This window comes from Haliotis rufescens, unplaced genomic scaffold (assembly GCF_023055435.1).
Source record: "Haliotis rufescens isolate VD_foot unplaced genomic scaffold, xgHalRufe1.0.p SCAF_18, whole genome shotgun sequence".
Lineage (NCBI taxonomy): Eukaryota > Metazoa > Mollusca > Gastropoda > Lepetellida > Haliotidae > Haliotis > Haliotis rufescens.
Window position 1 is genome coordinate 19,313,604 of NW_025963868.1, and position 23,808 is coordinate 19,337,411.

General features: G+C 43.2%; 1 protein-coding gene and 1 long non-coding RNA gene across 3 annotated transcripts in view; both read right to left on the reverse strand.

Annotated features, from left to right (window-relative positions):
- The window catches only part of LOC124125313 (zonadhesin-like), a 345,476-nt gene that overhangs the window by 116,138 nt on the left and 205,530 nt on the right, over nucleotides 1-23,808 (reverse strand). The gene's annotated exons all lie outside the window — the stretch shown is intronic.
- Nucleotides 2,575-23,808, reverse strand: part of LOC124125310 — a 58,977-nt gene continuing 37,743 nt past the window's right edge. For both annotated transcript variants that reach the window (XR_007221856.1, XR_007221855.1), the window contains exons 7-9: nucleotides 17,918-18,098; nucleotides 16,409-16,547; nucleotides 2,575-2,670 (exon numbers count right to left, since the gene is read on the reverse strand). This is a non-coding gene — a long non-coding RNA (uncharacterized LOC124125310). The remainder of the gene's footprint in view (nucleotides 2,671-16,408; nucleotides 16,548-17,917; nucleotides 18,099-23,808) is intronic.

The following is a 23,808-nucleotide window of genomic DNA, read 5'->3' on the forward strand; positions in this document are numbered from 1 at the left end:
CTATTTCAGACTGATTTGATATTTTGGCAATATTTGGCAACACTTTTCCATCTATAATGTCTTCTTCTATGGACTTGTGTCAAATGGGATCACCTTTCTAATTACTTGTTAATCAACTCAAGATTACATGGAACTTGTAGTTCTTGTAGTGTGCATGACACACCTTACAGAGGAAAGCATAGTCACTGTCTACAGGAAGCATCTGTCTAACCAGATAACAGTCAATCTGTATAAACATGCTACAGGACGTCTCCTTACATCACATTGCTGCTGTGTACATACTGGGGACATGTACAGTGACCTGGCCATCTGAAGTGAAGGGGAATGCTCATAAAAAACACAACTCAAAGTCATCACTACGTATTTTGTCAAATAAAGATCAACACAATTGCAGAAGCCATCGTTCGGTTTAGGTAAACAGAATTACCCCCCTTCCCTATCTTGACTAGTTTTTCTTTAATCATTCTGAATACAGCTGTGTGTCATCAGACGAGTAGGATGCAGGGAATCAAAGCATGTTTTCTTAACTTGGTTCTCTAGTAGTGATGTATTATTTATATCCTTTGGGTTGTGAATTTAATGATAACCTTGTGACTCTATTCTTGCAGGGCCTCTGCCCACGTAGTCATATATGTTGCAGCTGTATTTTCAACATAAATTGTATGGTTGTCTTGTAGCTATGCTAACAATTTTTTTAATATAATGTTGCATTATGATATTATGACGAAATGCAGACAACCGTTTGATTTCATATTGTTGTGTACCTATTTCACAACCAAATTGGAAAATGCATCCTGTACAGTGCTTTTTTCTCAAATGTCTGAACACATTGTCTGCCAACAAATGTAACATGGAATATGTGCTTACATATTTATTACGTATTATGACAATCAGAAAGTATGTGGAAGGTTGATCTGTTTTGTTAAAGTTGTTTATTTAATGTGCTTGTTATAACCCTGTCTGAGCAGATATAAACAGTTGAGCAAGCATTCTTCAAGGACGTTCAGTTGGTATCTGATCCAGACAGAGATATTATGGGATTTTTGTTATCAATCAATGTAGAGATTCAAAATGAATTTTGCTGATGCTATGTAAAAATGAGTGATTACATTCTGCTTGTCACCCTTGATTACCCAGCATATCTCAGGTCCTTTATGACAGGTGTATATCATGGTGGATTGGAGATGTATAATACAGTGGATAATCAAGGATGTTAGCTTGTAGATCTCTAAACTAATTCCACAAGTCAAGGCCTGGCAAAATCATACCAGTTATATTCATAATAGACAATGTGGTATTTCATTCTTGGTGACATTTCTTTGGTTGAATGACATGTTTTACCAAGTTGACAGTTCTTTGTTTGCAAGATATGCTTGCTTGGGAGTTGCGTGGTACTGATGTTACTCCTCAGTGTAATAAAACCTTACATCTGATGCAGGCAGTGTTGTGAGTTGCATCAACATCCATGTGACACTCATGGCCCCGGGACAGGGACAGCAGGTGAGCTGACACAATCTCACTTCCAGAACTACTACCAGCCTCCCGTTCTATCAGTTTGACACACTGTGATACATTATGTGTAGTGTCTGTGCAGTTGTACTGTGCATCAGTTGTTACAGTCGCTGGTCACAGCTAGGCTTGTCTACTGCAGGCCTGGACCACACATCTTACAGCCAGGGATAAGACGAGTACATGTAGCATTGTAGCAGTAACTTTCCATGGGTAGTTACAGTCAGGCAAGTGTGGAACATGAACAGTACAGCAGTAACAATCAGGTCACATGGATGCCTAAGTTATTTTCAATAGTGGTGAACCCCTGAACCCTGCCACTGATCAATATCATCAAATCAACATAAGTCATGTCACAGTGTGTAGGTGAGGTGAAATGGTGTTTAATCACCTTCAAGATTATTTCAATTATAAAGCGACACCAATGCACGCGAGCGTGTGTGCTGCTTGTACTAGGCCAGACTAATGTCGATTTTAGGTAAAAATCTCAAAACCAACAAATTTTCTGATTATCAACTTGCCAAAATAAAAGTTACCATAATATGATTTTTCTCTTGATATTGGAGAATATGATACTTAACCAGGAAAATATTTGCTTATAAACAAACAAATATTAACTTGAAAGTACATTTTTTAGCATTTTACATTTTAAGAAATTTAATCTACTGGTGAATAGTCTTGAAATGGAAATCAAATGTTTTAAAATACATTTCTGCAAACAAACTACTGATGTACAGGTCAAGTGGGAAATTGTTACAGTGTTGATATTTTTACCCTTTTATAGATCTATCCCATTGAAACAGTTGCTGCAAATTAACATACATCCGAGCTGACTGGCCCTTTTTCATTTCCTTGATGCCGAGCGGAAGACATGAAAGGCGACTATGCTTGTCGTAAGAGGAGACTAAGGGGATCGGATGGTCAGGCTCGCTGACTTGGTTGATGCATGTCATCGTATCCCAATTGCATGGATCAATGCTCATGATACCAATCACTGGATTGTCCGGCCCAGACTCGATTATTCGCTGGAATATTGAGGAGGCGTTAAACAACAAACAAACAAACGAAACCCCTATAATTTATGAAACAGGAACACATCTCACAACATGGTCCTCATCGCAGCAACTGGAAGGAGCAAGCTCGCCGAAGTAGTAACTGCCTCTGAAATATAACAGATGGACATTTGATAATATACAGTATCACTTCAAGATGAGGGACTCGTTTCGTACAATTTAAGTTCCATGTATAAGTTCCCTAGAATCAGCACAGTTTAGTTTCATGGCACTGACAGCACAGCAAGATGCCACAGTCTGTGCTTCAGCACGTGAAGTTCCAGGTCGTTCTGTGTTTGACATTCATGAAGGTTTTTTATTTGACCTTTAACTGCAAGTGACCATGCTTATGGGACAGGAATATTACAAGTATACATAGTTCAACCTGCTGATATCATATGTTTTAGTCTGTTTTCAGTCGTACAAATGGGTATCTCATACCTCTAGTCGTACGTTAAAAGGAAGCCAGAAGCTGGAATGTAAACAATAAACTTGTTTCCGACCGGTTGCGCACGCACCTCCCTATGACATGTCACAAATCTCTCAGCGCGCCTCTGAGCTGGTCGCTCGAGAAGGACTTTCGCGATAGACTGCTAGTTTGTATTCTCCTAGTACTTATCGTGTGTCTACAGTTGTTGTTCTAATACAGTAATAATAATATGTCTTACCTGTAGACTCCTGGAATGTAATCCTTGGTAATCCATTGTTTGTGTTCAACACGTGTTTCACGGTTTGACTTGATTATACACGTGGCAACATGTCGGGCTTTTCTGCCTCGTGTCAAAGTATACTGTCTAAAGTAGATCCTCACAAGTTTTGTCCTTCCTGCATAATTAAGGACGGATTTTCAACGTGTTCGTGGGATCAACGTTGTAAAGAATGTGATCACTTTAATAAAATGTAATTGGTATCTTCGTGCGTTGGCGAAGCGGGCTACTGACCAGCGCTACAAGCTGAATAGGTCATCGGGTGGATCCCTGGACTCTGCAGCCTCTACATCTGGCCCTGGGGGTGGCGCGTCGGCCACACCCAAGAAATCAGTTGATAAAGACCCGCTCCAGTCAACTTATGTTTTCGACAAGACACGTGACCGTTCGCCTGCTGATATAATACCCGCACTACTGATCTTCGTCAATCGGTTGATCGTGAGCGTCACTCAGCCACTTACGAGCCTCTCGATCAGGTCGCGTTCGACATTGTCTCAGAAAATGTTTTTCCTTCTCTGCTGGGTACGGCAGCAAGAGTATCGGAACTACATGCAATTGACGTCGATCGGATTACGTTCGATCAGCGTAACCATGACAACGTCCATCTTGGTCTCAGATGGGATTTTTAAAGCAAAAAATCAACTTTCTGGCCAAGATTCGAGAAAGTTCCACATTCCTTCCTTGTCTGCCATTATGGGCCCTCATGATCACGCTGTTCTCACCCTGTGCCCAGTTCGTGCGCTTCGTATTTATCTGCAGCGATCTGAACAGCGACGACACCATTTTCGACATTACCTTGTATACTGCGAGTTGCTCTGTAACTAAACTATACGTCGACCACTTCGATCGCAATTCAACTGACGTGTGCTGTTGTCTTGTCGCCTCGATACTTACTTGTGGGTCGAAGAGCATTAACCATGCTGTTTTAGTTACCTTGTTTACTGCTAGTTGTTCTGAAACTAAATTATATTCCGTCCACACTTCGATCGCAATTCAACTGTCGTGTGCGGTTGTTCTGTCGCATCGATAATTAGTTGTGTGTCGAAGAGCAATTACCACGCTATTTTTAGCTACCTTGGATACTGCGAGTCGTTCTGTAACTACATTATCTGCCGACCACACTTCGATCGCAATTCTACTGTCGTGAGCAGTTGTCCTGTCGCATCGATACTTACTTGTGGGTCGAAGAGCATTAAACATGCTGTTTTAATTACCTTGTATACTGCGAGTTGCTCTGTAACTAAACTATACGTCGACCACTTCGATCGCAATTCAACTGACGTGTGCTGTTGTCTTGTCGCCTCGATACTTACTTGTGGGTCGAAGAGCATTAACCATGCTGTTTTAGTTACCTTGTATACTGCGAGTTGTTCTGAAACTAAATTATATTCCGTCCACACTTCGATCGCAATTCAACTGTCGTGTGCAGTTGTTCTGTCGCATCGATAATTAGTTGTGTTGTCGATGAGCATTAACCATGCTGTGCGTTCGTGATAAACAATTTGTCTCGTCCGTGCATCTGGTCGAATGTTCTATTGTCACTACAGGGGCGAGGAACTTGGTACATTCAACGTGAAAGAGGTCACTTCCTGATTACTTTCCCGACCCTCCTTCCAGTGTTCCATCGAATTCTACCCATTTGTACGACTGAAAACAGACTAAAACATGGGGTTTTCAGATTAAAAACGATGTTTTATTGGTCTGTTTTCAGTCGTACGTTCCCACCCAGCCATCCCCACTGGGAAGTAATCCAGTCCAGTCCTGCTTGATGGCTTATTCTTCGAGATTTGTGACATGTCATAGGGAGGTGCGTGCGCAATCGGACGGAAACAAGTTTATTGTTTACATTCCAGCTTCTGGCTTCCTTTTAACGTGCGACTAGAGGTATGAGATACCCATTTATACGACTGAAAACAGACCAATAAAACATCGTTTTTAATCTGAAAAACCCATTTTTGGTGTGGGTGTATTCAATATTACAATACGAGCTCATAAAAAAATATATTTGAAGGAATAGTGAAAAAGTATGTTTGATGGCATAGTTTTAAAAAGTTCTGAAGAGTGTATCAAGGAATACAAAGCACTCCTATGAAGGGAGGTTGAAACACCCTTAACAGTGTGCAATACGTTCAGTGTTTACAAATACCAGGCAGCATATTACTGCAGGTATCAATTCTCTTTCGGTGAATGTATTGGCAATATTAGCTACCACATTGTCATCAATCAAGTATCTCCAACTGAGAGAGCTAACTCCAACAGCCAGCCGTGCGGACATGGTACGTACTTCAGGCGTGAATGCTCCTTCCTGTGCCTTTGTAAAGAGGTGGTCAGTGGGGTTCAACAGGGGAAAAGATAGCCTCGAAGATGATTCACGTTTAAGATCAGGGAAACTGCCGCTAGTAGTTGGTGGCATCGGTCTAGTACCTCTCCTGGCTTCTGATTGGTCGAGAGGATCACGTGACCTCTGATGACGTCACTTCCGATGCGCATCCGGTTCCTGCGTGCGCATCCAAGAGGGCGGCACATCCGTTTCCGGTGGCGTGCGCATCCAAGATGGCGGCACATCCGTTTCCGGTGGCGTGCGCCTCCAAGAGGGCGTCACATCCGTTTCCGGTGGCGTGCCCATCCAAGAAGGCGTTACATCCGTTTCCGGTGGTGCGCGCATCCAAGATGGCGTCACATCCGTTTCCGGTGGCGTGCGCACCTCCAAGAGGGCGTCGCATCGGTTCCCGGGGAGGAGGGAAGGGGAAAAACCCAGAGGAAGCGGTCGTAAAAGGTGAACAAGATCGACATTGTTGTTCTAAAAATAGAAAAAAGGCGGTTGTGGTGGAGGGAGGGAGGAGGAGGTGGGTTCTTTGTTTGGGTTTGAGGGTCGTCAAAGCAAAGGATGAAAGCGTTCTTTCGGGAGAGATGGCTGGCCCTGAAAAGGGCCGTTTAAACGTGAGAGACTAACACTTCACCCACATAGGTGCTGTGGTGCAAAGGCACGGATGGCCTGCTACCTGTCTCCTGACAGGACACTGACTGGTGTGGCGATGGCATGTGGAGATGATAGCTCACTGAGACGAGCTTATCATGCACAGTCGACGACTCTGCCACTTTGTTGCTAGGTTGACGTCATATCAGCGAAGGATCTTGCAACAACATTCCACAAATGACATCATCGGGTATGGTGATGTGATTGTAAACTTTGAGGTGCAAGGTTTCGTTCCACAAGGCGATCGTATTGTAGCGCAATGACAGTCGTCTGTCTAAGTTACAGTAGGTGTGTGGCGATCACCTTAGCGCTACGATCATGTTGTGGAATTCTAAAGGTGTTGCCTGAATTTCTAAAGGTGAATCGGCATGCACAGACATGTCGTGTCTCCATGCAAACGTGGTGTCACGCGTGACTACAAACACACGTTACTAGAAGTATAGATTGATATACATGTGTGATGTCATTCGTTCATCCACGCCGAGGAGTCGGCACTCGTGTATGTTTACATGCGTACTTTCATTCGTGTCTCCATGCAAACGTCATGTACTTCGTGTCTCCATGCAAACGTCATGTACCTCGTGTCTCCATGCACACGTAATGTACTTCATGTCTCCATGCAAACGTGATGTCATGCATGTCTTCAAACAGACGTTTACGTTTAACCATATGATTATTACACTCGTGTATGTCTACATGCGTACTGTCACGCGTGTCTCCATGCAAACGTCATGTACTACGTGTTTCCATGCAAACGTGGTGCCATGCGTCACTACAAACAGACGTTTATCCATAGGATTATTATTTATACCGAGGAGTTGGCACTCGTGTATGTTTGCATGTGTACTGTCACGCGTGTCTTCAAACAGACGTGGTGTACTTCGTGTCTTTAAACACACATGCTGTACTACGTGTCTCCATGCAAACGTGATGTGTACTAAGTCTCTCCATGTAAACGTGGTGCCACGCGTGTCTTCAAACAGACGTTTATCCATATGATTATGACGTTGTCATTCGCTCATCCTTGCTGAGGAGTTGGCACTCGTGTATGTCTACATGCGTAGTGTCACGTGTGTCTCCATTAAACGTGATGTACTTCGTGTCTCCATGCAAAAAGTGGTGCCACGCGTGACTACAAACACACGCTACTAGAAGTATAGATCGATACACATGCGTGACGTTTGCAAACGTGATGTACTTCATGATGCGATGCGAACGTACGTAGTGTCACGCGTGTCTTCAAACAGACGTTACTGATCGATAGACATACGTGGTGTTTGATTCCTGTCTCCAGGCAAACGTGATGCCTCTCGTGTACACAACCATACATACAAACATATTTTTGAAACATGGTGTCACGCGTAGGCGTGTACCTCCAAGAGGACTGGTGAGGGCGTGGGTTCTTTGTTTTGGATTGTTGTTTGGGTTTGGCAAAGCAAAGGATGAAAGCTTTCTTTCGGGTGAGATGGGTGCATGGCCCTGAAAAGGGCCGTTGGAAACAAACTGGAAACAAGCTGGACAAGGATTGTCTTTTTGATTACATTACTTGCCTTGATCTCCATACTAGATAATAATACGGACCACCCCAACAGTCGGGTACGTCAATTCCGCGTTGAATAGTTCGCTGTAATGCTGCCATAGCCTCAGACTTGTTCTTAAACCAGTGTGGGCTCTGCGATAGGATCGTCTCCGATTCACCCCGTGGGTAGGCCACTATTGTCCACGAATAGACTTTCCTCCTCCGCCGGCATTGTTCACTGTCGGTCTGACACGTCAGACAGTTGCATCGGGGCGACATGGTTGATCTCTCCTTCAGTGCTCGGACTGTGACGGTGTGCGCGGCTTCGCTCTTGTTTTGTAGGAGAGGCACTGAAACCCTGCTTCCTGATTGGTCGAAAACGCAGCACGCTGATTGGTTCGTTCCGGCGCCTGGTCTGAGCCTCGTGTCTTTTTTTTCCAAACCAGAAAGACCCTTAATTGTGATGGATGTACAGTCAGACACGAATGAAAGTACGCATGTAAACATACACGAGTGCCGACTCCTCGGCGTGGATGAACGAATGACATCACACATGTATATCAATCTATACTTCTAGTAACGTGTGTTTGTAGTCACGCGTGACACCACGTTTGCATGGAGACACGACATGTCTGTGCATGTCGATTCGCCTTTAGAAATTCAGGCAACACCTTTAGAATTCCACAACATGATCGTAGCGCTAAGGTGATCGCCACACACCTACTGTAACTTAGATAGACGACTGTCATTGCGCTACAATACGATCGCCTTGTGGAACGAAACCCTGCACCTCAAAGTTTACAATCGCATCACCATACCCGATGATGTCATTTGTGGAATGTTGTTGCAAGATCCTTCGCCTATATTGTTACGAGAGTAATCCTTTTCCGTAATAACTGCACACATTCTTACTTTTGTATGTAACCCTGATGCGTTCTACGTCATTAAAATAGTATACCAACATGGTGTCAGAAGTGGAGCGATTTTGGTGGAAACAAAACGCTAATTTCGGGGTGAAACTCCATGGTCAATGACTTTACTGACTCGTGAGTGTAACATTTATCAATAATAAGCCTGTTGAGGGCCAGTTGCATTGAAGAAAAACTTCGAAGCACTCGTCAGTTGAACAGTTAGACTTCGTCGTTCATACTCACGAGTCACGTGGTTTAAAAGTTATAAAACATTGATGTTTTGAACGCTCCACGTTAAACAAGTCCTAAACTTGAATTCACAGTTTAAAGTGTACGTTTGAGACACTATGGCAGCCAGTCATTTCCCTGTGCCCGCTCCTATGGATTTTAAGGGTGATTTATGTGGAAACTGGACATTTTTCCGATCTCAATGGGACAATTACGTTGTCGCTACAGAGTTGACAGAGACAAGTGATGAAATTAACGTGGCAACTTTATTGTCAGTTATGGGCAAGGAATGCTTTAAAGTTTATCAACATCTTGATATGTCTGATGAAGATAGAAAGAAAGCTACAGCCATTTTAGACAGCTTAGGGGCACATTTTAAGCCAGCTAGAAATGTGATTTATGAACGCTATGTGTTCAACACTGCAGATGAGGAACAGTCAGAAACTATTGACCAGTATGTGACTAGGTTAAGACACCTTGCATCAACATGTGATTTCGGACAATTACGTGATGATCTTGTGAGAGATAGAATAGTTCTGGGTACTAAAGATAGTGGTGCTAGAGCCAGAATGCTTCGTGAATCTGGACTTGATTTGAAACATGCTATAGACACATGTAGAGCCAGTGAAGTTTCTAAAAGACAGTTACAAGCCATGCAGACTACATTGCATACTACAAATAAAGAAGAAACAGTCAATGCCTTAAATCATAGAAAACACAGCAAGTTTGACAAATGCAGCAAGTCACACAAGGTGTCAAGGTCTGCTGAGCATAAGATGAAAATGGACCTGATCAAGTGTAAATTATGTGCAAAGGAACACGAGAAAGACAGAACCATGTGTCCTGCCTATGATAAACAGTGTTGTAACTGTAAGAAATTAACCATTTTGCCAGTGTGTGTAAGTTCAGAAAACGAGAGACTGTGCGGTACGTTGACACAGATGATTCGGAGTATCAGGACAGTGAAGAGAGTTCTGATGAGGCTGTGTTCTACAATGAACACTTTGTTGGCTCAGTGAAATCCAAGGGCAAACAGTGGTTTGTCTCTCTGAACTTACACTATCCAGGGTCCAAGTGGATTCAAGACATTGAATGTCAACTAGATTCAGGTTCCACATGTAATCTTGTCAGCTACAAAGATTTGAGCTACATTGCTCAAGATGGAAACCCTTTAATCGAAGAGAGCAACGCAAAGCTCAAGTTATATAATGGTTCATCGATGAAACCTCTTGGTAAAGTGTCACTTCAGTGCAAGGTAAAAGGCAAGGTTCATGTGCTGGAATTTCAAGTCCTTGAGGGTGCACAGAAGCCACTGCTATCAGCTGAAACTTGTGAGTCTTTAGGATTGATGACAGTCACAGTTGATGACAGGATTCACAGTGTGAGCAGTGAAGCTACTCCTCTGACCTTTGAACAAGTCATGAACCAGTATGGTGATGTGTTTCAAGGACTGGGCTGCTTGCCAGGAACCTACCATCTTGATGTAGATCCAACAGTTTAACCTGTACAGCATCAACCTCGTCGAATGGCCTTTGCTATGAAAAGTGTAGTGAAGAAAAAAATCAATGAACTTGTTGACAAAGGTGTGTTGGCAAAAGTGACTCAACCAACTGACTGGATCAGCAGTATGGTTGTTATGAAGAAGCCAAACAAGATTCGCATATGCCTGGATCCAAAAGACTTGAATAAGGCATTGAAACGTTCACACTACCAAATTCCTACAATTGATGAAGTGCTCCCTCGTCTTGGAACAGCCAAAGTCTTCTCGACTTTGGATGCCAAAGATGGATTTCGGCAAGTAGAACTGGATGAAACAAGTAGCTACCTAACTACCTTCTGGACTCCTCTAGGACGATACAGGTGGCTACGAATGCCCTTTGGCATCGCAACAGCTCCAGAAGAATATCAGAGACGTCAGCATGAAGTTCTGGAAGGTTTACCTGGTGTAGATGTAATTAATGATGACATTCTTGTGTTTGGCTGTGGAGACACAATTGAAGAGGCCACACGAGATCATGACCAAAATCTCATCAGTCTACTGCAAAGAGCCAGATCGATCAACCTGAAGTTGAACAAAACAAAACTACGACTTCGGAGGTCAGCAATACCTTACCTTGGTCATCTTCTTACAGCAGAAGGTCTCAAACCTGACCCTGACAAAGTGTGTGCTATCACAGAGATGCCCCAGCCAACTGACAAGAAAGCTGTTCAACGCTTCATTGGTTTCATCAATTATCTGGCGAAATTCTTACCTTGTTTGTCAGATGCCTGTGAACCACTGCGACGTCTCCTGGACATGGACGCAGTGTGGTGTTGGCAAACACAGCATGAGGCTGCATTTGAGCACATCAAGACTTAAGTGACTAACACTCCTGTGCTCAGATACTATGATGTGCGTGAAGAAGTGACCATACAAGCAGATGCAAGTGAAGTAGGGCTAGGTGCAACCTTGCTTCAAAATGGTCAACCTGTGTGCTTCGCATCCAGATCCCTTACTCCTACAGAGCAGAGATATGCACAAATTGAAAAAGAATGCTTAGCTGTGGTGTTCGGCTGTGAACGCTTTGATCAATACGTGTACGGTCGTGAGCTGATCAATGTACAAACCGATCATAAGCCACTTGAGACTATCTTCAAGAAATCTCTTCTCTCTTCTCCCAGAAGGCTACAGAGAATGACACTACGTCTGCAAAAGTACCACCTTGATGTCCGCTACAAGAAGGGCACAGAGATGTACATTGCAGATTTCATGTCGCGAGCCTCACTTCCACTCAGGAAGATAGAGCCGACTTTGAAAGACTATGAAATCTTTGCTGTTTCGGAGGACACTTCCTTCATCAGCGAACTGGAGAATATTAACGCTGCAGAATGTATCACTGTCACAGATCAGCGTCTCGATCAAATTCAGCGTCTCACTCATCAAGACGTCAATCTCCAGACTCTCAAGTCCACCATCTTAGCCGGCTGGCCAGAACAACGTGAGGACACTCCAGTGTGTGTCAGAGACTACTGGACATTCCGAGAGGAGCTGAGTGCTCAGAATGGTGTTCTCTTCAAAGCATCACGAATTGTGATTCCGCCAGCAATGCAATGTGAAATGCTTCAGAGCCTTCATGGAAGCCATCTTGGAGCGGAAGCATGCATCCGAAGGGCACGTAATGTTGTATATTGGCCAAACATGACTGTAGACATTAAAGACCATGTTGGTCAATGCACAGTGTGTTCAGAAATGAGGCCCAAACAGCAGAAGGAAACCTTAGTGTCACATGAAGTGCCTGAACGTCCGTGGAGTAAGATTGGTGTGGATCTTTTCACCCTACATAATGAGGAATATCTTGTTCAAGTAGACTATCATTCAGACTACTGGGAAGTTGACAAGCTGACAGACACAACTTCCACATCTATTGTTGAGTGTATGAAGGCACAGTTTAGCAGACATGGCATACCAGATACCATAGTGTCGGATAACGGTCCACAACTCACATCACGAGAGTTTGCTCAGTTTGCCAAAGACTGGGAATTCAGCCATGTCACAACATCGCCTTGTCACAGTCAGTCAAACGGCAAGGCCGAATCAGCTGTAAAGATTGCAAAGAAGCTGATCAAAAAGTCACAAAGAGAAGGCAAAGACCCATGGAAAGCAATCTTGGAATGGCGTAATACCCCTACTGAAGGTATGGACAGTAGCCCTGTACAAAGAATTAAGTCGCGTCGAACACGCACAACTCTCCCAGTTGCTACACAACTTCTGAAACCTGAACTTGTTGACAGTGTCAGTGCCAAGAAAGCCCTCAAGCACAGAAAGGCTAAACTCTATTACGACAGTCATGCTAAGGAGCTACCTGAACTCACAGTTAGTCAACCAGTACGTGTTCAACCAGTGCCTTCAGACACAACGGGTAAATGGCGTCACGGGACTTGCGTCAGACAAGTGTCGACAAGGTCATACATTGTTGACATTGATGGTAAAGAGTACAGGCGCAATCGCAAGTTTCTTAGATCAACTTCTGAAACTACACCACCAAAACAGTTGCCGGAAGTTACCAGTGAGATTGAACCAGATTCTCACATAACAGCGAAAAAGACAACTGCTACCAAGACATCGTCTGTTGTGAAACCACCTCCTTCATCGCCACCAGTACCAGCCTCTCTAGAGTTTCCTAAGGAAAACATCAAGACCACCAGGACAAGAGCAGTCAAACCACCAACCAGACTGAAAGACTTTGTTACCAACTAATTGTGCCAAGGAATGAGCACGATTTGTGAACTGTTTCATTTTGACTTCAAACGCAAAAAAGAGCATTGTGTTTTAATTTCTTTGTTGTGTTCTCAGTATGGTATTTTGTCTATAGGAATTTCAGAGACATTCCACAGAGACTTTACTTATTTAACATGTTAAGTTTTATAAAGCAGTTTGAATATTTTAAAGAGACTAATCTGTACATTATTCTCAACCTATCTGCCACAATATACCACTATTTTAATATTACTTAACTTTTGGAAGAAAAGGGGGATGTTACGAGAGTAATCCTTTTCCGTCATAACTGCACACATTCTTACTTTTGTATGTAACCCTGATGCGTTCTACGTCATTAAAATAGTATACCAACAGATATGACGTCAACCTAGCAACAAAGTGGCAGAGTCGTCGACTGTGCATGATAAGCCCGTCTCAGTGAGCTATCATCTCCACATGCCATCGCCACACCAGTCAGTGTCCTGTCAGGACACAGGTAGCAGGCCATCCGTGCCTTTGCACCACAGCACCTATGAAGAAGTTAGTCTCTCACGATCAAACGGCCAGCCATCTCTCCCGAAAGAACGCTTTCATCCTTTGCTTAGACAACCCTCAAACCCAAACAAAGAACCCACCTCCTCCTCCCTCCCTCCCTCCCTCCCTCCACCACCTTTTTTCTATTTTTAGAACAACAATGTCGATCTTGTTCACCTTTTACGACCGCTTCTCTGGGTTTTCCCCTTCTCTCCCTCCCTACCCCCCCCCCCCCCCCCCCCCCCCGGAAACGGATGCGACGCCCTCTTGGAGGTGCGCACGCCACCGGAAACGGATGTGACGCCCTCTTTGATGCGCACGCCATGGGAAACGGATGTGACGCCCTCTTGGAGGCGCACGCCACCGGAAACGGATTTGACTCCATCTTGGATGCACACGCCAACGGAAACGGATGTGCCGCCATCTTGGATGCGCACCGGAAGTGACATCATCAGAGGTCACGTGATTCTCTCGACCAATCAGAAGCCAGGAGCGGAACTAGACCGATGCCATCAACTACTGTCGCTTCTAAGGACATTGTTGATAAAATATACTGAACGACAAAAGTTCCCCTGACATTGAATAAGATTTAATGCAAAGTTTTTTACCAAATCTGAAACAATTTCGGTTTGCAACAGATAAAAGATTCCTGTAAGTGTTCAAATGATTGAATTTGCCATACTGACTTCAGAAAATGCGTGATTCATAAAAAAACATGAGCATGCCAAAATGTCAATTTACAAAGCAATAGCGTGTGTGTCCACCTCTGGTTGCGATGCAAGCAACACATCTTCGTCTCATGGAATTGGCCAGGCGTCGCACAAAGTCCTGTGGGATATCTGTCCATATCTGCTGGAGCATGTTTCGAAGTTCCTGGAGTGTCTGTAGAACACGTGGTTGACGTCGAAGGCGCCGATCCATCTCATCCCACATGTGCTCGATTGGTGAGAGATCAGGGGAGCGAGCCGGCCAGGGGGTGAAATTCACGTTGTTTTGTTAAAGAGAATCCTGAACCAGCAGAGCAATATGAGGCCGGACGGTGTCATGATGAAAGGTAATGCCTGGGCCATGACGACGCAAAAACGGTAGAACAACAGGGCCGATGATCTCGTCGCGGTAGCGCTGTCCATTGAGATTTCCCTCTACCACTATCAAACGGGTCCTCTGACTTGCTGCAATCCCACCCCATACCATTACGCTGCCGCCTCCGAACCGATCTTCTTACATGACACAATGATTGACGTAACGTTCACCTCGACGTCGGAACACTCGAATCCGTCCATCGCTGTGGCTGAGGTGAAAACGAGACTCGTCAGTGAATAGAACTTGTCCCCACTGCATGGTCGTCCAGCGTAGACGCTGTCTGCACCACTGTAGACGTGCTTGACGGTGGTTTCCTGTCAAAATGGGACGTCTGGCGGGTCTTCTGGCGACAATCCCTGCACATCTGAGGCGGCGACGTACGGTTTGTGAAGATATTCGTCGAAGGCCAGGGATGTATCTTGCAGTCACTGTTGCTGGCTGGAATCGATTTCGTATATGTGTTGTTCGAATCCAGTTGTCTTGTCGATTATTGATTACGCGTGGCCTGCCACTCCGAGGATGGTCTCTGACTGCATTCGTCTGTTGCCAACGTTGCCATAAACACCAAATGGTGTTTCTGTGGACGTTAAATCGTCTTGCAACATCACGTTGACTCGATCCTGCTTCAAGCATACCAATAGCTCGCAGACGCTCATTTTCGGACAGGCGTGGCATTTCGTAATGCTGAATAATGATATGCGTAATTTTGTTGTTTTTCTGAGTGGATGTTGTCAGCACGATGCTAAACAATGCACATGGAATCCCGTTAACGCACACGTTTTTATACCCATTCTTGGGTAGTGAACTGCATGGGGCTTGCATAAAAGTCAACTTTTCTGTAGCTGTTGGATTCCTGATCAGAAACGTCCCAGGTCCATCATCTCTGTGAGAATGTACGTCGTTTTGACAAAGCACCTGTGCACAAGCCTGTTACCATGGATGCAATGCATGACTGTGGCTTTGAACTCATTGAAACTCCGTATTCACCAGATTTTGCACCGTCAGATTTCCACCGCTTGACAAACTTGAAGAAAGAACTGTCTTGCAAGCATTATGCAAATGAGGATGACGTCATTTCAGTGCAGGATAACAACATCAGGAAGAAGTGGGATCCAGGCACTTCAGCATCTTTGGCAGAAGTGTGTGGACTTCGGAGAGATTATGTTAAAAATAATAAGCAATCAAATCCGTGAACGCAGACAATCACATTTAGCTTCAGCCATCGCGAACGGTCATAACACCGATGACAACCCATGCTTGCCGTAAAAGGCGACTATGCTTGTCGTAAGAGGCGACTAACGGGATCGGGTGGTCAGGATCGCTGACTTGGTTGATGCATGTCATCGTATTCCAATTGCATGGATCGATGCTCAGGATGTTAATCACTGGATTGTCTGGTCCAGACTCGATTATTTGCAGACCGCCGCCATATAGCTGGAAATTTGCTAAGTGCGACGTTAAACAACAAACCAAACCAAACCAAAACAATAACACCGATGGAGTCTTCGACAACGCTGCTTCATGTATGGTTTTGTATACGTGTGCATCTTTCTACAGATATTGCCAATGATGAAACACGAGTACTGAATACTATTTAATTTCTGGCCAGGATTCCACTCAAATGTCGTTTCCATGTGATTATAAGACTTACCGCTTTTTGCTAGGCTGTTCTTCAGCTTAACCCTGGTTCGTGCTGTGCCTGTTTTAGCATGGATGATGTCACGTGACATACCGACACGACGCTTCCGACGTCGACTGTTGCTTGTCGTCATGTTGCAACCATTGCTTGTCTGGTCAGAGAAACAAAGATATTTTGTTTTTAAATACGAAATACGAATTTATCTGAGTAAATATTTTTTATATTTTTTTTAATGTTTTTGAAACATGCAAAGACACTGAAGGGCTTCGTTGTTATAATCACATACGTTTGCACACTAATTGAAAACGTGATGCTGCCAGGGATACGTGTTGTTGTTGTGACTAGTATACACACATGACATAGTGTTATATGGCAGTAGAGATTTTGTAAGTTTGGGACAACTTCTTGAAGGCTGGCTGTACATATTAGGAGCGAGTAGTGTCTTGCGGATTGGATACCAATCGGAAAACCTCGAATTCCTGCCAACTTCCAACACGATTTCGGGCTACAGATCAGATGCCTGTTTCAAGACATTCGACAGTGAAACATCCTGCCCAGTCGTGAGTGCACTGACATATAGTGTAGGGACTGCTCACTGCTGCTGCTGCCACGTATTTGACCCACTGTGTTGTCTTTTGTGATTGTTAAACCAAAACTGTGTTTCAATATAATGAAAATTGATTATTCATTGATCTTGTGGGCCCAGATACTGATTTCACCATTTCTGGGTTAACCTCCGCGTTTCAATTTGGTAATCACCTCGTAACGCAGCAAACGAAGTTTGTGAGTGAGTGATGTTTAGCACTGTAGTCAGTAATATATGTGCAAATTGGCGCGATCGGGGCACGATGCCACACATTGAGTCGACTCTTACGCTACCGTGGCCTGTTGTTCCGTCATTCTGTCATCTCCGCTCAGCAAGTTGTCCTCCCAATCTAAGACAGTGGAGTGAGTGAGTGAATATGGTTTTACGCCGCTTTTAGCTATATCACGGCGGAGGATCCAGAAATGGGCATTAACATTGAACCAATGTAAGGAATTGAACCCGGGTCTTCGGCGTGACGAGCGAACGCTTTAAACGCTAGGCTACCCCACCGCCCCTAAGACAGTTGAACAAATGTAGCTTTGAATACCCTTGTCAAATGAAATGACTGACCTGACGTCCGAATTAAAACTTACAAAAACGTAAAGCTGTGTTGTATTTGACACATGTATTGATATTTGACGTTCATATACATCTAACTGGCACTGGTATCCCATTCGTCCCGTAAAAGCGTCCCTCAGGCGTTTTCGAAAACAATGAACATGGGTACGAATCCCGGTTCGCCCTGATTATGTTTCTATGTTTTCAGCTCCATATCCATGCGCGTGGGTTTCACCTACGTGGTCTAACACCTGCATCACTTCAGGCTTTCCTCCCACATGAAGCTGACACGCCCTGATATAACTGACACACTGTTCAAAGCGGTGTTAAATCAAACTCACTCAGTCACTAACATATATCTCGAAACATGCTATTACCACGAATCGCCCAGGGTGGCCGTGTGATATGTCTGGGCACACGAGCACCGTGCAGTCTATGACGAGGTCGGAGTCCGGATAGCCGGCGAAAATGAAGCCGTACATGGGAGCCCACGCTACATCAACGTCATTAATCGTTTCAGTGGTGAACTGACCGATAACGCCATCCTCCTTTGTGCATCTGTTCAATAAAAAGGCGGGTATCTTACATGACAGTCAGTGATGTCCCCTCTATCAAATACACGTACTCACAACCTCCGTTATGAAACACACGTACTCACAACGTCCCTGCAATAACACACACGTACTCACAACGTCCCTGCTATACAACACACGTACTCACAACGTCCCTGCTATAACACACACGTATTCACAGCGTCGCTGCTATAACACACACGTACTCATAACGTCCCTGCTATAACACACACGTACTCACAACGTCCCTGCTATAACACACACGTACTCACAACATCCCTGCTATAACACACACGTACTCACAACGTCCCTGCTATAACACACACGTACTCACAACGTCCCTGCTATAACACACACGTACTCACAGCGTCCCTGCTATAACACACACGTACTCACAACGTCCCTGCTATAACACACACTTATTCACAATGTCCCTGCTATAACACGCACGTGTTCAAAGCGTCCCTGCTATAACACACACGTATTCACAGCGTCCCTCCTAGAACACACGGCTATCACAATGTCCCTGTTATAGCACACACATACTCACAAGGTCCCTGTATGAAATCCACGTACTCACAAGGCCCCCACTACAAAACAAAGGTATCACAACGTCCCTGCTATTGAACATACATATTCACAACGTCCCTGCTATTAAACATACATATTCACAACGTCCCTGCTATAAAACACACGTACTCACAGCGTCCCTGCTATAAAACATACATACTCACAGCGTCCCTGCTATCAAACACACGTACTCACAACATCCGTGCTATAACACACACGTACTCACAACGGCCCTACTATCAAACACACGTACTTACAACGTCCCTGCTATAAAACACATATACTCACAGCGTCCCTGCTATCAAACACACGTACTCACAACGTCCCTGCTATAACACACACGTACTCACAACGTCCCTGCTATAACACACACGTACTAACAACGTCCCTCCTATCAAACACACGTACTCACAACGTCCCTGCTATAACACACACGTACTCACAACGTCCCTGCTATAACACACGTACTCACAACGGCCCTACTATCAAACACACGTACTTACAACGTCCCTGCTATAACACACGTACTTACAACGTCCCTGCTATAAAACACATATACTCAAAGTATCCCTGCTATAACACATACGTACTCACAACGTCACAAACACACATGCTCTCAATGTCGATGCTATATAACACGCGTGCTGAGAGGACTCTTGCTTTTACACACACGGGTTAACGTATAGGTGTTGCTATGAAACACCCGGGTTCACGTGTAGGTGGTTTTTTTATAAAACACACGGGTTCACATGTTGGTTTTGATATAAAACCAGTGGTTCATTAGTAGGTGTTGCCATAAAACACACTGGTTCACGTGTAGGTGTTGTTATAAAACACACTGGTTCACGAGTAGGTGTTGTTATAAAACACACTGGTTCACGAGTAGGTGTTGCTATAAAACACACGGGTTCACGTGTAGGTGTTGTTATAAAACACACTGGCTCGCGTGTAGGTGTTGCTATAAAACACACGGGTTCACGTGTAGGTCTTGCTATAAAACACACGGGTTCACATGTAGGTGTTGTTATAAAACACACTGGTTCACGAGTAGGTGTTGCTATAAAACACACTGGTTCACGTGTAGGTGTTGCTATAAAACACACGGGTTCACGTGTAGGTCTTGCTATAAAACACACTGGTTCACATGTAGGTGTTGTTATAAAACACACGGGTTCACGAGTAGGTCTTGCTATAAAACACACTGGTTCACAAGTAGGTGTTGTTATAAAACACACTGGTTCACGTGTAGGTGTTGCTATAAAACACACTGGTTCACGAGTAGGTGTTGTTATAAAACACACTGGTTCACGTATTGGTTTTGCTATAAAACACACTGGTTCACGTGTTGTTGTTGCTATAAAACACACTGGTTCATTAGTAGGTGTTGCCATAAAACACACTGGTTCACGTGTTGTTGTTGCTATAAAACACACTGGTTCACGAGGAGGTGTTGTTATAAAACACACTGGTTCACGAGTAGGTGTTGTTATAAAACACGGGTTCACGTTTATGTGTTGTTATAAAAAACACACGGGTTCACGTGTAGGTGTTACCATAAAACACACGGGTTCACGTGTAGGTGTTGCTATAAAACACACGGGTTCACGAGTAGGTGTTGTTATAAAACACGGGTTCACGTTTATGTGTTGTTATAAAAAACACACGGGTTCACGTGTAGGTGTTACCATAAAACACACGGGTTCACGTGTAGGTGTTGCTATAAAACACACGGGTTCACGTGTAGGTGTTGCTATAAAACACACGGGTTCATGTGTGGGTGTTGTTATAAAACACACTGGCTCGCGTGTGGGTGTTGCTATAAAACACACTGGCTCATGTGTGGGTGTTGCTATAAAACACACGGTTTCACGTGTAGGTGTTGTTATAAAACACACGGTTTCACGTGTAGGTGTTGCTATAAAACACACGGCTTCACGTGTAGGTGTTGTTATAAAACACACTGGTTCATGTGTGGGTGTTGTTATAAAACACACTGGTTCATGTGTAGGTAATAGTTTAAAACACACTGGTTCATGTGTGGGTGTTGCTATAAAACACACTGGCTCGCGTGTGGGTGTTGCTATAAAACACACTGGCTCGCGTGTGGGTGTTGCTATAAAACACACTGGTTCACGAGTAGGTGTTGTTATAAAACACACTGGTTCACGTGTAGGTGTTGTTATAAAACACACTGGTTCATGTGTAGGTGTTGTTATAAAACACACTGGCTCGCGTGTGGGTGTTGCTATAAAACACACTGGCTCGCGTGTGGGTGTTGCTATAAAACACACGGGTTCATGTGTGGGTGTTGCTATAAAACACTGGTTCATGTGTAGGTGTTGTTATAAAACACACGGTTTCACGTGTAGGTGTTGTTATAAAACACACGGTTTCACGTGTAGGTGTTGCTATAAAACACACTGCTTCACGTGTAGGTGTTGTTATAAAACACACTGGTTCATGTGTGGGTGTTGCTATAAAACACACGGTTTCACGTGTAGGTGTTGTTATAAAACACACGGTTTCACGTGTAGGTGTTGCTATAAAACACACGGCTTCACGTGTAGGTGTTGTTATAAAACACACTGGTTCATGTGTTGGTCTTGCTATAAAACACACTGGTTCATGTGTAGGTGTTAGTTTAAAACACACTGGTTCATGTGTGGGTGTTGCTATAAAACACACGGCTTCACGTGTAGGTGTTGTTATAAAACACACTGGTTCATGTGTTGGTGTTGCTATAAAACACACTGGTTCATGTGTAGGTGTTAGTTTAAAACACACTGGTTCATGTGTGGGTGTTGCTATAAAACACACGGGTTCATGTGTGGGTGTTGCTATAAAACACACGGTTTCACGTGTAGGTGTTGCTATAAAACACACGGGTTCACGTGTAGGTGTTGTTATAAAACACACGGGTTCATGTGTGGGTGTTGCTATAAAACACACGGTTTCACGTGTAGGTGTTGCTATAAAACACACGGGTTCACCTGTAGGTGTTGTTATAGAACATCAAGTGATTTAATAGTACCATACCTAGCAACCTTGTTTAATATTTTATTTGAAAATGGTTCGTTTCCCGAGTCGTGGTGTACTGGTGTTATCATACATCTGCATAAGAAGGGCGATTACTCAAACCCCAATAACTACCGTGGTATCTCCTTGCTCAGCACTTTTTGTAAACTTTATGTATCTGTACTTAATTCAAGACTTACGTTCTGGTCTGATGCGTATGATAAAATTTGTGACTCTCAAGCTGGTTTTAGGAAAGGTTATTGTACTATTTATAATATATTTATTCTGCAGTCTGTAATCCAGCATTATCTGTCTAAGAAGCGAGGGAAATTATATGTTCTTTTTGTTGACTTTAAAAAGGCTTTCGTTTTTGTAAATAGATTTAAACTATGGCTAGTTCTTAAATCCAGAGGTGTGTCCCCAAAAATGTTAAATACATTAGAATCCATCTATTCCTGTGTTAAAAGCTGTGTTAAGATCAGAAATTGTTTTACAGAATGTTTTGATTGCCCTCTAGGACGTCGGCAAGGCTGCGTAATGAGTCCATTTTTATTTTCTATTTTTATAAACGACTTAGCTTTGTATAGAGAATCAACATGCACTCCAGATATACAGCTACACCCTGACACTGTACAGAATTTTCTATTGTTGTTTGCTGATGATGTTGCATTTATTGCTGATACTGTGTATGGCCTTCAAAAACGCATAAAAGCTCTGGAAAGTGTTTGTAGTAACTATCATCTAACAGTCAACTTGGATAAAACTAAGGTAGTGGTATTTAAAAATGGGGGTATTTTATCAAAATATGAAAAGTGGTATTACAAGGGTCAAAAACTTTAGTATGTAAGTTCTTATAAATATCTCGGTACTATTCTTTCAAAAAAAACTCTCCTGGTCTTTGCATGTTAGTAGTGCTGCTTTACAAGCTAAAAAGGTCCTATATGGTGTCATTAAATCTCTAAAAATGCTTCAACCTCTTCCTTATGACTTGTTTTTCAAAAAGAATTATTCTAAAATATCTCCAATTCTTTTATACGGTGCCGAGATTTGGGGTGTAGATACTTACAAAGAATTTGAGCAAATCCAGGTACTAGCATGTAAACGCTTTCTTGGGGTTAAACAATCTTCTTCAAGTCATGTGGTTAGGGGGGAATGCGGAAGGTATCCTATGTACATATGTGCTTATAAGCGTGTAGTTACTTATTGGTACAGAATTTTACATTTGCCTGAAAATAGTTTAGTTAAGAAATGTTATAGATTATTAGTACTTGATGTTAATAATGGTAAGATCAACTGGGTCTCTAAAATCAAACACATTCTCTATTCGTTTGGTTTTGGCTACATATGGGAGATGCAATTTAGTAATAATAGTAGAAGTTTTATTTCGGAATTTGTAAACCGTTTAAAAGCCTCATCTGAGCAAGATTGGCATGCAGCTGTTTCATCTAGCACTAAATCCCAAAGTTACTCTCTTTACAAAATTACATTTGGCTTAGAAAGCTATATCAATGCAGTAAATTTTTCAAAATTCAGAGCTGCACTTGCTCAGTTGAGATGCTCCTCCCATCGGCTGCGAATTGAGACCGGTCGATATATTAAAGAAATTAGAGAACAGAGACTGTGTTTTATTTGTAACCAGAATTTTATTGAGGACGAATATCATTTTGTGCTTTTATGCAATGCTTAAAGTGATTTAAGAGCTGAATACATTCCTCCTAAATTTTACAACCCCTTCTAAAAATAAATTTAATGCTCTTATGTCATCCACTAACTTTAAAATCATACGAAATCTAGCAGTCTACGTTTAAAAAAAATTTCGACTTCGTTCATTGCATACAGTCTAAATATTTATTTGTATACATGCGTGTGTATGTGTATGAATGTGTATGGATATGGATATATATGTTAAATAATTCTTTTTTCTCCCTCTCTCTGTTAAAAGTTCTGTGTAATAGGCCTACGACCTAACACTTTTTTGTGAATAAACAAAATATATAGAACACACGGGTTCACGTGTAGGTGTTACCATAAAACACACGGGTTCACGTGTAGGTGTTGCTATAAAACACACGGGTTCACGTGTAGGTGTTGCTATAAAACACACGGGTTCA